General features: G+C 36.5%; 1 long non-coding RNA gene across 1 annotated transcript; it reads right to left on the reverse strand.

Annotated features, from left to right (window-relative positions):
- Positions 1-2,037: 2,037 nt before the first annotated feature.
- Positions 2,038-17,650, reverse strand: LOC116550136. The gene is made up of 2 exons (XR_004268244.1): positions 14,153-17,650; positions 2,038-13,175 (listed from the first exon to the last, which is right to left on the reverse strand). It is a non-coding gene; the product is annotated as an uncharacterized LOC116550136 (long non-coding RNA).
- Positions 17,651-18,138: the final 488 nt, after the last annotated feature.

Raw genomic sequence — 18,138 nt, forward strand, 5'->3', positions numbered from 1 at the left:
GGTTGCAGTGAGCCGAGATTGCGCCACTGCACTCCAGCCTGGCGACAGAGCAAGACTCCGTCTCAAAAAAAAAAAAAAGAAAGAAAGAAATAGCTCATCTTCATTTGAAAGACTATGAATATAGAAAGGCAGACCTTCTTGAGTCTTCATGGACCGAAAAAACAGAAGGAAAGTAATATAAATTTTTATAGCCAACCTGGTTAGCACAGATCTTGCAAATTGAAGGAAAGATGTCCCAGTTGTAGTAAACCTATAGAGTGAGAGTTTTATGAGCAAGCTTGAAGCATATCCACTGGACTTCTTAGTAAGTTCTCTAGACATATGACTGTAAGACAAGATGCTAAAATGAACAGGTACAAAGGAACACACATGCCAGATAAGTATATCGGTGTATTTCAGAATAGTGTATTTCAGAATAGAGCTTCAGAAATATTAAGATGACAGGCAAAAGTCAGGCCTCAGAAGCGGCAAAATTACAGTACTTTTTGTAACCATGCCTGTCACATGAAGGGTACATCTTAACTCCAAAGATCTCAGGAAGAAACAGAAAGTGTTTTAAAAGGCTTACTTACACTCAAGGCATTTTCTGAAGCAAAAGAATAAAGTAGAAAAGAATAATATACTGTGACCAGACAAAACAAAAATTAACATTAAGAGATTATTAGCAAGTGTATCCACTGTGGCTGAAAGACCACTTTTGGTTCTTGTCATAGACCCCTCAAAATGCTTGGAAAACAACAACAACAACAAAACCAAAACATGAACTTTTCCCTAGAAACTTTAAGTCTCCCTCAATGAGGTAATTTTGAGAGAAAAGGATGTGAGGGCAAGGCAAAATAATGGATGGAGTGCTGGAGCAAAAGTGACAAACCTTAGGTTCTATAATCTTGGCTTTGCCCCTGATTCACTGTGGCACCCTGGAGTCTTCTAGAACATTCTCTACAACATGAGAGGGGTGAAGTATCCCATTCCAATACTTTAAGTGCTATAACTGAAATGTATTTTATTTTGCTTTAAATGGAAATTTGCTTGTGCTTATGGTTCTGAGTTTGAGCCAGTTTCCCATATTTTGCTTCTGAAAATAAGGCTATAATAAAATCTTCATTACAAATTCTAAAATCTTCATTAAAAATAAAATCTTCATTACAAAATCTTTATTACGAATATTTTAAATTCTCACCTGGAACTGCAATGGTCTAGGCAGGTGTTTATAAACTTGTTTTATAATGCACTTTGATCAACAGGTTGGTTACACAGAAGACTGATGTACAAAATAGAAAAGCAGGTGCTGTGTTGGTGAAGATAAGAGAAGCTGGGGTGTGGAGAACAGGAACAAGGGCTACAAAAGATCAAGCTCTGCTCATTCAACTTCCCCGCTGTGTGTTTGGAGAGGTCCCTGTGGGCTGCTACTGAAGCTCTAAGACTCCTAAGATTAACAGTGAAAGTCAAGGTCTGTGAGAAGTTACCACAAACAAGTGATGTGGGGACACACATTTGGCAACAAAGGTTGAGGAACACAACTCTGTTTAAACCACTGCAAAACCTCCATTTCTACAATGGGGGGACTAACACCATTTGGCCTTCAGTTGGTAACAATCACAAATGCATATACAGGACTGAAAAGGCCGCTACAGTGATTTCGTACAGTTTTCCAGGTCACCCAAAAATGTGCTCATATGAATTTTTTGTTTAGAGAACTATCAAAATGAAAATATAAACATAAAACAAAAACCATGTAAGAAATGCAGACCCATAAGAGTATGCTTTTCACTCGACAGAGCTCCTCTAAGCCCTTTTTGATTAAAACTGATTTCAGAAAGGGCAATGCAATCTCCATTTTCTTTCTTAGAAGTCTCTAAGATACATATTACATCTTTGAAAAGTCACTTTACTGAATTACCGGCACAGACTTTAATAATGAATACATCAAGAATCTCAGCTTCAGCCTAATCTATGCCTCTACTGGGATTCAGCTGCTCTTGGGCCTTTAGGGAGCAAGGGATTGCTTGCTCCCACCCAGAGCCCACCGGAGGCCTATTTGCATGAGTCAATTTGTAGGAAGTCTGGTGTGGAAGCAATAAAGGGCTATGTGAAAGTCAAAATATGGAGTCGCAAGGCCTGTGGATTTCTCTAAGCCATAGGGAGAGAGAGGTGGTAGGCCAGTGGTTCCTAGAGGCACAGGAGAACATCTAAATAAAGAAGTCTCTCACTCAACCACATTTATGGAGTGCTTACTATACATTCCATGTCTTGTTCTAGGCAGAGGCAATAGAGCAGTGAAAGAGCCATTTTCTGCCTCTGACAGGAAGGAGAATAGTATATAAATAAGTTGTACATCATAACGAGTGCTATGAAGGAAATAAAGAAAGCGTGTGGTTAAGTGGGGACAACTTTGAATAAAATATAAAGGGAAGACCTCCACAAGGAGGGACATGGGAGCTAACAAGGAAAGATGAGAAAATGGAGTGAGAAGGAGAAGGACAATCATGTCCAGGAAATAGCAAGAACACAAGTCCTATAGCAGGAGAAAGCTTGGCCCCTGTGGGGGCCAGAAGGCCAGCAGTGTAGTGGGAGCCTGTTGAGATCAGCTGGTATAACAGGCCAGGCCAGGTTCCTCCCATGCCACAAAGGTTTGCATTCAATCCTCAGAGTGATGGGAACCCACTGGATGATGTTAAACAAATAATTTATTTTACTTACTGCTTTAAAATATCGCTGCTGTGAAAGGATGAAGTATACAAAGCAAGAGTGTATAAAGGGAAAATAGAATTATCTTGCAGTCAGCCAGGAAGAAAATGAGACCCAAGAAAATGGTCTGGGACCAGGGGTGGCAGTGAGAATGAGACAAGTAAATAGTTTCAAAGTTTATTTTGGAAATAGGGCTACACAATTGCTGATAGGTTGGTTATGGGAGGTAATGGGAAAAGCAAAATCAAGAATGACTCCTAGGTTTTAGCTTAAGTAATTGGATGTATGGTGGTGGTTTAGGTAAGGAGTAAGGGAGAAGTTGGCACAATCTTAGGAGAATAACATGAGATGTTGGCTGATGTTACCCAAACATTAGCTGGAGGTTTCCTAACTCTTAAGACCTAAGTAAGACAACCTTGAGATCTCAGATCTATAGCCTAGGGAGGAGTAGACTGATTCCCAGATTTATTTTTTCCTAAGGGATTAGGATCTCACCATTGTCTTACGTTTCTGCCTTCTGTGTCCTCACCTCCAACCTCCATTCATCCCTCTCAGCCTTTCACCTATTTTGTTTTTCTTTTTTTAATTTAAAAAATGTGTGTGTCTTCTTACCTGGTGCATTTATTCATATAGAATCATATGTAATCTCACAAAGCTGGTGGACTGATTTCAACAAAGCACAATTAGTTATAAGGGATGCCTCAAAATACCACCCCTGGGTAAAAAAGCAAAGGTAATCAAGTTTATTAATTATAATTAATTAACTATAATTAATTATAATTAATACTTTTTAGAAATAGCTTCATAGTATTTGAAAGCATATAAATTTTTCTATTTGTCAAGGCCTTGTTTCATTTTATAAATAATTTCATGTTTTTATTAGAGTCTTTTTCACCAAATTCATACTGTTCTTAATATGTATAATATAGAAAAATATCTCTGATGTCAGTTTAAGCCTAAATTATTTTTAAATGGATCAGGAAATAGTAGTGAGTACTTTATTTCATGCATTACTGTGTCACTGATGATTACTCTTATGTCAAAAGTGAACAATTTCTTCAAATTATTGAACAATTTCTTCCCAATAAAGCAGTAATTCTTATGCCAAAAGTGAACAATTTCTTCATATTACTGAACAATTTCTTCCCAATAAAGCAGAGATTCATGACAGTTCCTGATGGGAAGCATGTCCTATTGTAATTCCTTCTTCATTCACCTGGTGCAGCATTAGCCAGACACCCAGGAGCAGAGAATCCCAGCTTCTTGTGACAGACTTCCAGAGTAAAACACTCTCTTGTTGAAGCTTGCCTCTCTCACCCACCAGGTTCATCAAACAAATCCACTCAAGCCTAGCCTTCTCTGAATTTTTATTCACCCACGTTAATAAAGATCTGGGGGCTCGGCAAGACCATAACCAGATTCACATTCTATTTATAATCTGTAGACATTTTAAATGAAAGCATATAAAACTATCTTGGAGGATATTAAGAATAAACATGCACAGTATATCTGGTCTAGATTACATCTGACTTTTAACAAAAATATTTATCATACACCTGTAATAGGCCAGAAATTCTATTCGCTAAGGATAGAGAAGAGTGCAAAACGGACATGGTCCCTATCATCAGGTAGTCAAGGGTCTCAAGGTCTTTGATTTATTATTCCAGCTGCAAGAGAAACCAACATACTTGACTTAGCCTGGGTCTCCTGTAAGGCTTTTAAAAGACAATGAAAATTCAAATTGAAGCTCTATCAGTGGCCCTATTTTCACAGCTTTTCAAGAGAAGCCTCATGTTAAATGAAATAATCCATCTTAGGGTGTCCTATACATGACCTTGTGCAATGCAGGCACTGAGGGAGCAACGTTCATCCCACCGGTTTTTGCGGGGATCCATTTTAACCAAGTTTTACTGTCCTTCTAAACTGGGGTTGTATAAGATAGTTAAGCTCTAATGTCTAAAGGCATCAGTTAATGGAGTGAATTAATTCTCTTCTATGCGTCCAGAAGGGTACTACCTATGTACCACTCTCAGGGTACAAGAAAACAACCACTGAAGTCATTTTCAGTAGTGCTTGCTTCTCTCATGTGAACCTCAGCTGAAGCTGAGAAAGGTTAGAGGATAGTGTTGCTTTCACCTTCTATTTTAAAAAGCAAGGTTAAATTGAGGGGTAAATCTAATTTGGTAAAGGCACAGACCTTAGAACAACAATAAAAAATAAACACAAAGCCAAAAGGTCTCTAGAGAACTAAGGCAGCAAAGAGGAAAGTTAGACTCACTGAAGGTGAGTGCTCTAAGCAAAACATAACTGTGCAGAGTTCAGGGCCAAGGAAACATCCATCAGACTAAAATCAAACACAGGGCAGTTCAAACCAAAACAAATGCCCCCGTTCACAAAAAGAGACAGGCCAGAAAAGTTTAGAAAATAATGCTTCCGTGTACTCCTCAGGAGGCTTCAAAACACTTGATACAACCTGCTAAATGCTCAAATACCCTACAATGTTCTAACTACATGAAGGGAACAGGGCATGCCACTAAAAATCTCAAGACAGAGAAGTTATCCAGATGAGAAAGGTTTATGTCAGAAGTTAATTTGAAATTCCAAAAAGTACTTAAAATCATTTCTTTTAATTACTTAGTGTCTCTTTCCCAGACAGGAAATTACCTAACTCAAGGACACAGAAACTCATCATGGCCTTATTCAAAGCTGACAAAGACACAACAAAAATTAATCTGTACAGACTCATTAATACTGAAGTTAACATGTAAATGCCTACATCTATATAGTTCCATTGCATGAGCCCCACAGGCAATAATTCATAATACCATATAATTCATATCACATATGAATTATAATTCATAATGCCATATAATTCATATCATTACCAACAGGGCTTACCACAAATTGCTTTAAGCAAGTGATGTAAAAATTAGGTTTATATTTAATGCACTATTGTAAGTTGCACCAATTGCCAGTGTTAACACTGGAGGCACATGAAGCCAAAAAAGCTTTTAAATGCTTGGAAGGAGATTTTTAAGGAAATTGGGAATAAAAAGAAAAGAAAATTTTTTTTCACTTATAAGTTAATATTCTGTAGAAAGACAATAAAGCACACTCTAAAGAAAATATATTTGGACTTCTCAGTCAAGGGCAGAAGAAAACAGGCTGCTCTTCCCTCCTCTCTCCTTCACAATTCATCAGTATAGCTAGGAGGTGTGGCTGGGATGAAGCACTCTGGCTTTTAGACACAGCAAATAGAAACATTCAAGGATATTAGCTCATTTTCAGATGAATTTACAATTCATTTTTAAAATGAACAACACCTGTCTGAACTGTCAGGTAGATTTTTAAAATGAAATAAAATAAAGCAAACAACAATAACAGTGAAAGTTGATCCCTAAGAGTATCTTTCTTCACACAACCAATGATTGAATTTCACAATTTCACAAAAATTGTAATATGTAATGATGCATCTAATAGTCTTTCCTGGCCACTCTACACATTTTAAATAAATTCAGGTAAAATTATCTTAGAGATGATTGCAAACAAAGGTGCCTATTATGCTCTTTTTAATCTGTAATTTGACTTTTAACAATAATGCTAAGTTATTCCAACATTTTTTAAAGTCCTTGGACATTGAGCTGTTCAAATACCATTGCCAACAAAGATTTGGATTGCCAGCATACTTATGCCCCTAACATACAAAAGTCATAAGTCAATAAGCCTTCAAAACACAGAGGTCCTATTTACTTTATCCTTTTTCAAGTAATTAGAAATGGTAGAGGATGGAGCCCAAGTTCTGGGTCCCACTGAATTCAAAATGTGACTTTCTAATACACTCATTTTATGATCTTAATCTCTTTATACCTTAGTTTCCTCACCTAAAAAGGGAAATAATATCTTCTGCATAGTGCTATTATGAAGATTCAAGAAGATAATTTATAAAGTGTTTTTGTACAGTTCATGGTACACAGAGATAAACAAATAATTATAACTATTGTGAAGAAATTATGGATTTTAGAATGCCATAGTTTGAAGACTTACAAATACAACAACTACCTTGGTTTTAGGAAATATTTAAGGTAGCTTACAAAGATATTTAAAATATAAAGTCACTACATTAAAATGTAAATACTAAAAAGGGGAAAAAAAGATGAGGTTTAAAAAAAGGCAAAAATATCAGAGAAGATGGGCTTAATCACTTATATATAGTATGAATCCTAAGATGGAACAATGACTTAGGAAAATAAATTAATAATCAACGGATACTAAAGCAAGACAGGAATTTTTCCTAAGAGTTTTTCAAAAGAGGACAACAAATGGAACAAAAACATCAACAATACCCTTATAAAAGATAAATTTCACAACCTATTTCTCAATATAGTTTCCCCACAAATTGCAGCTACACATTTTTTTCAGAAGTCCCATACTGAGCAACCACAAGCACTTTTTGAATCTGAGAAATCATTAATATAACATACTTTGTGCTGAGTTTGTAAAAGAATTCCCAAAGGAAAGTTTCCTGTATGGAGCAGAAATCTGTAATTGTTACCCCATCAAACAAGCACACACACTCTGTACTGATTCTTCTAAAAGAGGGTCTTCATGGAGAAAGGAGAAAGCGGGTACTTTTTGAATGAATGAAGAACTTTTCTGCAAAGAAAGCAAGAATCATACCAGAGATCATAACTGTAGGGACTCTGTAGAATTTAAATTTTAACACCTCACGCTTGTTAAACTCTGTTTTCTCTTAGTAAACAATGTTAAAACTCTGAAAATGAAAGGGACAACAAATTAGAAAGATTGCATTCCACACCCCTGTCGGTTTGGAAAGGAAAAAAGGGAAGAGAGAGGAAGTCTGTGGGAGCAGATTGAAGTAGTCCCTGGGTCAGGTGTGTCCTGGAAAAGTTGAGCAGATGGCTACAAAAAGATCTAGAAATACCTCATAGAGAGGGAGGAATAATAATATCTGACTGTTACTGACTGCTGAGCACTTTAAGCTGAGTGTATCATTTCAAGTTTACAAAAACCTTATGAGTATAGTACTATAATTACACCCTTTATGCAAATAGGAAAACAAACACAAAAATGTTAAATCATTTACTAGCGTTTCCACAGGGCTTGCAAATACAAGAGCCAGGATTCAAAGTCAGGCAGGCAAACTCCAAAGCCCTTTCACATTGCTGCACATTAGATGAAAAATCCACTCACACATCTGATCCAATGTCTCACTGTCTGAGTTACCTTTGAACTTTAAAGAGCTAACCTTTAGATGCCTGCTCCATCACTGAGAAAAATTCTTGAGGTCACTGTAGATAAGAAGTTTCAGTTATTCATATCTACCCATGAAATATGACATTTATGGAGTTCTTAATCACTGGGCTAGCAACCCAACGTTCACTCTTTAAATTTACGGGGACTTTAGACACAATTTGCTTAACATTTGTTAAGCAAAAACCTATCACCAACTTAAAAAATACACCCTGTGACTGCTTTGCTCTCAAAGGCTAACAGGCTTACAATAATATATATAGAATCAGAGTCTCATTTGGTAAGGTATGGGCAGTTATGATATGCATAAGTTGTTCTCGTGATTTAAGCTATCTTTGCCCCAACCAAGTGATAATATTTTGTTCTAAGAATGGGGGTACTCTTAAAACTTTAATCAAGGGATAAAAGAAGATAACCATCTAAGATTAGCCATTAAAGTCTGTTGCTGTCCTATTCAAATATCAAAAGACAGGGTGAACAAGGTGGACATAAAAAGATATTGAGATAAATTTACCATTATCTTCAACACACATTATTATGCATTAATGGTTGCAATAACCCTCAGTTCTGTTAAAAAAATTCATTGTTTTGTTACCACTCTTACTTATCTAGCATTTATATGAGAACAATGTTTACAGTGTTGTTGTCACTATTAAGAAATACAGGTATAGACTACTATCAATTTACTCATTAAGTAAATAACAATGTATGAAGCTTATCCTATGAATAAAACAGGCACATCCTAAAGGATAGGAATTAACAAAAAAAATGGAACAGAGTAAGGTCCCTGTCCATATATTAAGATGAAAAAAAAATTGGAAGTTATAATGAATTATAATTAAATCTGAGTCAATCATATAGTTGGATGTATTTCAAGATTTTTAAAATCCGAGAGTTGTAAAAAGGAAGAATAAAAATGTTTGAAACTTTTAGATGAGATCAGTTAGAGAAAAATAAGTGTAATAGAATTCAACTGTCTTAATGAAAGTTTCCGGAGGCATTAATAAATCCTGTCTTAGAGCTGGGCATGTTGGCATGGACCTGCAGTCTCAGCTACTCAGGAGGCTGAAGCGGGAGGATTCCTTGAGCCCAGGAGTTTGGGGCTGCAGTGCACCATGATCTCACCTATAAATAGCCACTGTGCTCCAGCCTGGGCAACATAGCCAGACCCCATCACTGAAAGAAGATAAAATAAAACAAACAAACAAAAATCCAGGTTCAATCTCTGCAATAAAATTTAGGAAATGAAAGCTTGATCTGAGCAAACATAAGATAACCTTAATGATTGGGATGATTAAATTTTGGTGAAAAAAAAAACAGGACTTTTCCAGATCTAAAATCTGAAACATCAGTCAATGAAATATTGATCATCTTTTTGACAGAACCAACTGCAGAAACTGTGTATGGAAAGAAGAGGTAACTGAATAGAACCCCAGGCCTTGTGGTGCTAAGAGAATGAGAAAGACCATAAGATAGGCAAAGCAAAGGGAAAAAAAATTCTAAGCAATTTTAAGGAAGGATAGGCTATTTCTTTCTAATATGTTTTCAGACCTTAAATAAGTGTTTTACTGTAAAGGTTTTCATTTCAAATCAGCTCTCAATGCTCCCACTTTGGGAGTTGAACAATAGGTGTATTAGTATAATAATTGAGAAGGCATTTCCATCTTGTTGAATTTGCTGTTAAAACTCTTTTGCAATGTGGGTACATACCTTCAGGTGTACCCAGTAAAAAGCCAGACTTGGAATGAACCAGCAAGTGTTGTGCTAACCTATCAAGTAAACAATCCTCCATAGATAGCCCTGAGTTGATTTTTCCATCAAGCTGAACTTGAATTTTGAAAACAGCTACTTCAATTAAAGCCTTAAAACACATGCCAATAATGTAAAGGTTTTAGGAGCTTTATTTCTGAGTTCCACATCATGATTGTGTTTTAACCCTGTCAATCAACAAGCCTTTAGGAAGACAATTCTTTTTAGGCAATCAATGTGTTCATTATGCCCACCACATGGTTAGTAAAAAATGGAGAACTGGCCTAGGTGTCAGAGTAAATAATGATGAAAAACCGTCACTTAAACTTTTGGTCTCCATGCCTCCTAATTTCACAGTGATGTGGTGAAAACATGATAAAATAATCGATATGAATGTTTCTCATAAAGTCATTCAAATTCAAAGAACTATTATTATAAGCCTAATATGTGTATCCTAATAAACTCTCAAAGGCATACTGAGAATACAACATATCAAAGAGATCATTGATGCATTTCTATAAGTTGAAAAACTAAATCACAATAAAACAACAACCATCCCATTAATTCAGTTAATTCACATTAAGCATGTATAGAGTGCCTGCTACATCCTGAACATTGGAGACATAGTTCCTGTGGTCTCAGGATAGAAAAATTAGTAAGAATGGTACTCACTATCTGGAGCTTACTGTTGTTCCACTGACTATAAATGCATATTATCTGATAAATAATGAAAAGGATCACATCGTATGAGCTGGACAGTTACTTTATTTGACCTCATAAAACAGACATAAAATAAAAACAGGACACTGATGCTGCCATCTGAATATCCATTAAACATCCACATAACATATTTGACTCCCATAAATATGTGAGCTTGAATAAAACAAAAAACAAATCCCAAACCAAACAGTAAACTCTTGCTTAGAGTTCTTAGAGAATTATCTTATTTCTTTAATAGATATGTGCACAGGAAGTTTGAGAGTCAGCTCTCTACCCCCATTAAAAGAGCTCTTCTCTTGTTCCCTCGGACACATGGACGCAACAGAACCACCTCCCGCACTAGGTGGTTTTGATTTGAATAGCCGGTCTCAAACAAGTTGGACTTTACCTTAACTGGAATTTATCCAACTCAAATATTGCCAGTGCCATTTACTACTTTCATTGAAAAGAAAAAAAAAGGCTCAAAATAAACTTGGACTATACTCTTGGGGGTTGGGAATTCACAAATCCAAGGAAGAAACTTTTGGTTCCAGAGCTGAGTTATAAAGGGAAAAAAGTATCTCAGCATTTCAAAAATTGCTTAGAAGGGAAAAGTTCTCTTTGCATTATGAAGAAATTGAACACAAGAACTATTCTCTCAAGTGCACAGAAAAATTTTTAGTCTACTTCTGATAAGAAGAACATAAATGAGTGTTTGAAACTAAAAAGGGTAGTTTCTCAAAACTTATATTTTTGCCTTTGCGGTTTTTTTTTTTTTTTCTAACTAAATTGAAAGTGACCAAAGGGATTCTGAAAGAACTCCATTGTTCAACACTATCCTATAATTATAGAAGTAGTTTTCACTAATCACTAAAATAGTTTAAATAATTAGAAATTACAATTAATACCACTTGAAGCCCTGCCAACCTAAAAGACACAATTTTGCAGTGGAAAAAGAAAATTAGAATGTTTAATTGTAGAAGGAAGAAAAGAAATATTCTGACTGAAAGAATGAACTAAATTTGGATTAAAATTATACTTCTCTTTTTGTCACAATACCACAATTGTTTGTTTCAATCAGAAGGATGGGTGGGCAGGGGGAAGGTAGAGAAAAGGGGAGAGGGATCAAAACACCTTGCTTAGTAATAGTCCCTTCCTATGTCTTTCCGTCCCGGGAGGAGTGCCCCCAGGAACACTGCATTGCCAGCCCATTTCTCACTGACCCAGCAAGCACACACAGATTTTCCTATCCTGGAAATCTTTGCCTCTAAGAGAACTAATAACATGATCCCATTACACTTACACTTCAATTGAACTTGCAAATGAAATTTGCAGACTAGGATGATCAATTGTATTTCTTGGCTTGATTCAACTTCAGAGCCTCACCGCCAAAACGCTGACTGTGTAAACTCACTGAAACTAATCTGAGCCTTTCTTTAAGCAAGTTCTATCCTGACCAGGTTGCTTTTTTTTTCCCATCAAAATAAATGCAAGCTCAAATACTGGGTGGAGTTAGCCCCTATGATTATTACAAACCACTTATCAACCAGACTGAAACTGACAGGAATAGATCCTGAAGACTGTCCTCTTTAATAGTCCTAGCAGTCAGGGACAACAATAAAAACAAAATTTATTATGTGCCTATGCTGTGCCATGCACTATGCTTGATCTTAACAATATAAGTCAAATAAAACAAAAGTGCTCCCCCAAAGCCATATCATTTATTCAACAAATTAATGTGCCAAGCACTATTCTATATGCTGGGATTAACAGCGGTGAACACTAATGCCCTTTTGAAGCTTACATACTGGTAGGCATAAACAGGCAATCTTTAAAAAATCCATAAGAAAAATAATATGGTATTTTAGATGGTGATAAAATTTTATAAAATAAAATTTAAAATAAGCTTGGAAATGGGTAAATAATGCCTATAGCAGGAGAGTCTTGGCTTTTTAAACAGGGTGGTCAGGGAAGGCCTCACCAAGTATGTGATATTTCAACACGAGAATGTTACCTTTGATGTGAAGGTGGAGGTGAAGGAGTAAGCCAAAGTGGCTATCCGGAGAAAAAGTAATTGAGGCAGAAGGAAGAGCCAGTGAAAATGGCTTAGGGCAGGATTATGCCTGGCAGGAGAGGACCAGCAAGAAGATCAGTATAGCAAGGAGGGAGAAAGAGACAAGGTCACAAAGGTTTCATATATATATATATATATATATATATATATATATATATATATATACTTTGATCATTGAGGAGGCTATTATGATATTCCAGGCAAGAGATGGTGGGGAGGGGACAAGGCTGGTAGCAAGGAGACAGGGTCAGAGCCTGAACATGTAAGTTAGAGCTCTTTGATTATATGCAACAGAGAACCACTCTACCAAAAGGAAAACTAAAGAAAAAAAAACCCACAGAATATTGGTGAATCTCATGAAATTGACAGGGGATATAGGAAACCAGATTTGGGAACAGGAAAGGAGCAAGGCCAGGCTTTGCTTAGCCATCAGGGCAATATTCCTGGAATGCATAAGCTCCAACTGTTGCTTCTGACTTCGCACCATTCCACTCAAGATTCAATTAACCAGGAAAATTCAACTTTCCAAGCTTAGGTCACATGCCCATTTCTTGGCTCATACCCAGCAGCAGAAGGTGAGAACCAATCCTACAATCTCTTGTAGGATTCCAAGGCCGTTTGATTCACTCGCCCCAGTTCCTCAGGACTGCCCTCAGTAGGAAAGAGATAAACACTGCAGTAGGAAACCTGGATGCTAATAATAAGAATTAATGCCAAGAAGCCTAGACTAGGAAGTCATTTATGTCCATTAGATACTATTTGCTACCTAGTGGATACAGGCAGAATTATCAATGAAAGATATCGCAGAATAAAACCTGTTTCACAAATTGACCCATCCTTTTCAGTAAAAAGATAGTGGTGATGTCCAGTTGTCATTTTACCCTCTCTAGATATAAATATAATCCTGGTTCTTAACAGACTACCGTGGAGATTATTTTGCTGCTGAGTGGTCAAGTTTTTGCTTGAAAGGCCTTAAAACTCTAGATATGCCATTTTGAAAAATATTTAATTTGCTTTTTAGGCCTGCATAATATAGAACAGATATCTATTACACCTTCCTCTCAGAAGAATCAAAGGAAGTATATTTTAACTTGTTCATAGATAAATAACCTTGTGACATTCTGACTATAAACAGCCAAAAAAAGGTTCAAATATGTCTCTTACATCATTATTTTTACTTTCTTTAGTTTCTTTCCTTTGAACAGAAGATAGAGCTGCAAAACATGATAGTCACTCTTTCTTTTAGTAACATAGTATGCAGACCCTCCAGCTGATATCTCCAGGCTACAAGCTGGTGATCTGAGCCTTCAGACCTTCCAAACAAGCAGCTGCTGCTCTGATCTAGTCAATTTTGCCCCTTAGGAATGCACATCTTGAGATGCCAGATTTTCCCATTTTTAAAAAGAAGATGGAATTCCAGATTTTTAAAATGTGAAACCTCTAGAATGCTGGAAACTTTGGAGTTTGGGTTGTTTTGTTTTTAGTTCTAAATTTTAAACTTTAGAAAACTTTAAAAAACTTAAAAATTTTTCTACTCTAAATAGGTCAAATAAAACACCTAAGTGTGACCTCTCTGGTCTCCACACACTTTCAAAGTGTGATCAAACTTCCATAGAGATCCCTAGACTTCTTTTGCCTATTTCCAATAATAACAACACAGTCCTTTCTTACCTTCATGGGAACCAGATGAAGTCTATGGCAAAGACATGTGATTCTCTGATAATTCCCATTATACTCCAACTGCAAGCACAAAAGGATGCATGCATTTAGAGCAATTTTAAAATGCCATTTTCCAGCGAAGATACAGAAATACCGTGGCTTGCTGCTCTCTGTATAATGTCCAGAACCACAAAGGGAGTATTGTGACACTAGTTGGGGTGAGACTGCCTTGCTGATTGGAGCAGCCCATGAGAGACACACGAACTTATCTAAAAGAGTCACTTAAGCAATGAAGTAACTGATGCTAGGAAAGAAAAAAAAATGTGTGCTGCAACAGGACCTCAGGGGAAAAAGCCACAATTAGGAAGGAGGCTCTTGTTAATATCCCCAGCCCGCCTTCCCAGTTCTTTTAGATAGATTGGCTTCTTTAAGTCAACTGTGCACCATGAACAAGAGGCTTCACGTACGACACAATGGACCAAAAAAAGCAAATTTCTAAAAGCAATGGAGAAGAAATTTTTATGGAATGTGCTCAGAGAATTGGTTAGTCAGTAGACATTTATGTAAATATTTTTAAAGGTATTTATAAGTGACCTAATCCAGACAACAAGGCTCCTTTTTGCATTTTTTTGCTCAGAACAGTGGAAGCTTTATTCAGAAAGTCTATGTGAAAGAAACATATTTTTTCCATCCCGTGGCTAAGTATATGTAGAATCATTTCCTTTCTACAATGCAAACTTGGCCCATGGCTTATCCACTTACTCAGGTGAATGGCAAACCACAATCGGGAGAGGGAACAATAGGGCACTTCCCTGAGAAAGTGCTTTTCACCTTTTCAAAACATTTACAAACATTAACCAATTAATTGGTAGGTGAAGTTAGCCTTAAAAAAAGAGAGAGAATAAACTGCAGCTGAAGAGATTTCAAAGATTTCTCTACAAAGGGATTCAGTGTCTGAGTCTGAATTGGAACTTGGACCTTCCTAACATTAGCAGTTCAGAGATTGAACTCATGCAAACATTTGAAAGGTCAGCTGTTCATCAAATACTTTTCCAACTACAGCAAACGTATCCTTATTAAGTTTCTTTTGCAAAAGTTCCAAGGTGCTGAACACTCATCCATTGCCACCAATAATTAACAATTCCAAACAACCTAAAGACAGAGAACTTTTTGTAGGCATTTTGAAATTTCAGACTATCTTAGAAACAGGGGATGTGGGAGTGGTAACAGGCAAAAGGTATGCTAGGAAAAAGAACATCAGACTGAAATTTTCTCCCATTGGTTCTTCCCTTTTTCAAATAGATTTGCAGAAATAAGAAAATAGCTTGTCCTCTTCAAATAAAGAGTTTGTGCTTCCTGGAAATGGGCAGAGAAGTAAAAACCAAGCAAAACGATATCGTTTGGTCTAATATTTAAGATTCAACAAAACTTGGAGGCATAAATGGGCACTACAGTCATTCCTTATTCTATCCAGTTAACTTAGCTTCAAATATATCTGCCAAGAGTTTAATGACTTTAAAAAATTACCTGAAGTCCATATCTACCATAAGTTATTTCCCTCGCATTCTTTCTGCACATCCAACACACACAAAAACTCACAAGCCCAATTTAAACAATACCATTTGTTATAGAACTTGGGAACTGAACAGCTACCAGCTTTAAAACGTTTGCCTGAGTCTCACACCCACACACTCTTTTATTCTAGTTTCTACATGGCCATGGTTAACCTGACAGAGTTATGTGATGAGCTATGTGGTACATCAGCAAAAAGAGAGGACTTTTGTGGAAGCAGGGTTTAAATTTCTATGTCAGATTCAAAATTAATTAGAAATGAAATGGTAGACCTAAATGTAAAAAACTATTAAACTTCTAAAAAAAAAATCTCTACGACATTGGATTAAGCAAAAAATTTCTTAAGCATGACACAATTAGCACAACCAAGGAAAAAAATAGGTAAAATGAAGTTAATAAAAATTTAACATTTTTGCTGTCCAAAGACACAATTAAGGAAATGAAGCCATTGGATAGCAGCAGCCAGGGCTGCTCACCTCCAAGGCTGAGGGCCTTAACAAGGACTTCAGGGTGACCAACAACATGAGCAAGCCAGGGTACAGCCACCACTGCCACCCAACTAAGCATACATAGTTCAAGCTGCCATGTAGAAAGTAGCCACGAAGGAATGAGCCTTCTATGCATCATAAAACCCCATAATTTAAAATAAAATAAAAATGCAAGCCACAGACTCAGAAAATATTTGTAAACCATATATTTGACAAAGGGCTTGAATCCAGAATATTTTTGAACATACATACAACTTGGTAGAAAGAGGATACAAAGCCCAAATTTTTTTTTAAAGTAAGCTAAAGATTTGCACAGGCTATGACAGAAGATATGCAAATATACAACAGGCCTAAGAAAGATGCTCAACATCATTACTCATCAAGAAAAGGCACATTAGAACTACAACAAGAATGACCACTAAACATCTACTAGAATAGCTAAAGTTAAAAAGACTGACTATATCAAGTGTTGCCAAGGATAAGAACAACCAGACTCTAATATACTGCTGGGGAGTGCAACACAGTATAGCCACTTTGGAAAACAGTATGGCAGACCCAGCAAACACACTTCTAGATATTTACCCAAGATAAATGAAAACCTATTTCCACACAAATAAATTTACATGACTACTCATAGCAGCATTATTGATGATCGCCAAATACTGGAAATAACCCAGATGCCCATCAACTGGTGAGTGGGTAAACAAATCAGAGTATATCTATGATATGAAATACTACTTATCAATAAGAAAAAAAAACAATACAGATAGATCTCAAAAGCCCTCTATATTAAGCAAAACAATCCAGACTGAAACGATTATCATATTGTATGATTCCATGTGTATGACAACCTGGAAAAGGTGAAACTACATTGACAGAAAGTAAAATCAATGATTACCTGGAGCCAGAGGTCAGGAGGAAAGATAAAATGCAAAGGGACACAAAGACTACTTTCTGGAGTAATAGAATTTATCTATATCTTTATATGGTAAAGGTTATAATAGCTATATACAATTACCAAAATTCATTAAACCCTATACTTCAAAGTGAAACTTATTTTATGTAAATCATACTTCAATAAAGATAAAAAAAGAAATAAATCACCATGTCAGGAAGTTTTCATTTACTCTTGTTGTTCTACAAAATCTTGCTCTTTGGCAAGATTTTGAACATACATACAACTCAGTAGAAAGAGATACAAAGCCCAAATTTTTTTTTTAAAGTAAGCTGAAGAAGTCTGGGTACTTCACAATTTCATAACAGATTTGAGGTGTCCTTTCAGAATGAACCCATTAAACATTGTGCATCTGTGATGTGTTTTGATATTGTTTTAGGTCAATAAGACACATCAGAAAACTGTCTTATTGACCTAAAACAATATCAATGATTTGACTTTCTCCTTAGTCACCTTCAGAATGCCATTTCCTTTTTTTTTTTTTTTTAATTGTACTTTAGGTTCTGGTGTGCATTTGCACATCATGCAGGATTGTTGCATAGGTACATACATTGCAATGTGGTTTGCTGCCTCCATCCCCGTCACCTATATCTGGCATTTCTCCCCATGTTATCCCTCCCCAACTCCCTACCCCCCGCTGTCCCTCCCCTAATCCCCTCCAACAGACCCCAGTTTGTGATGCTGCCCTCCCTGTGTCCATGCCTTCTCATTGTTTAACACCTGCCTGTGAGTGAGAACATGTGGTGTTTGATTTTCTGTTCTTATGTCAGTTTGCTAAGAATGATGGTTTCCAGATTCATCCATGTCCCTACAAAGGACACAAACTCATCATTTTTTATGGCTGCATAGTATTCCATGGTGTATATGTGCCACATTTTCCTTGTCCAGTCTATCATCAATGGGCATTTGGGTTGGTTCCAGGTCTTTGCTATCGTAAAAGTTGGTATACTCACAGTGGAATGCAATTCAACAAGCCTTCATTG

The sequence above is a fragment of the Sapajus apella genome, unplaced genomic scaffold (assembly GCF_009761245.1).
Source record: "Sapajus apella isolate SASKATOON/1434 unplaced genomic scaffold, GSC_monkey_1.0 scaffold1, whole genome shotgun sequence".
Lineage (NCBI taxonomy): Eukaryota > Metazoa > Chordata > Mammalia > Primates > Cebidae > Sapajus > Sapajus apella.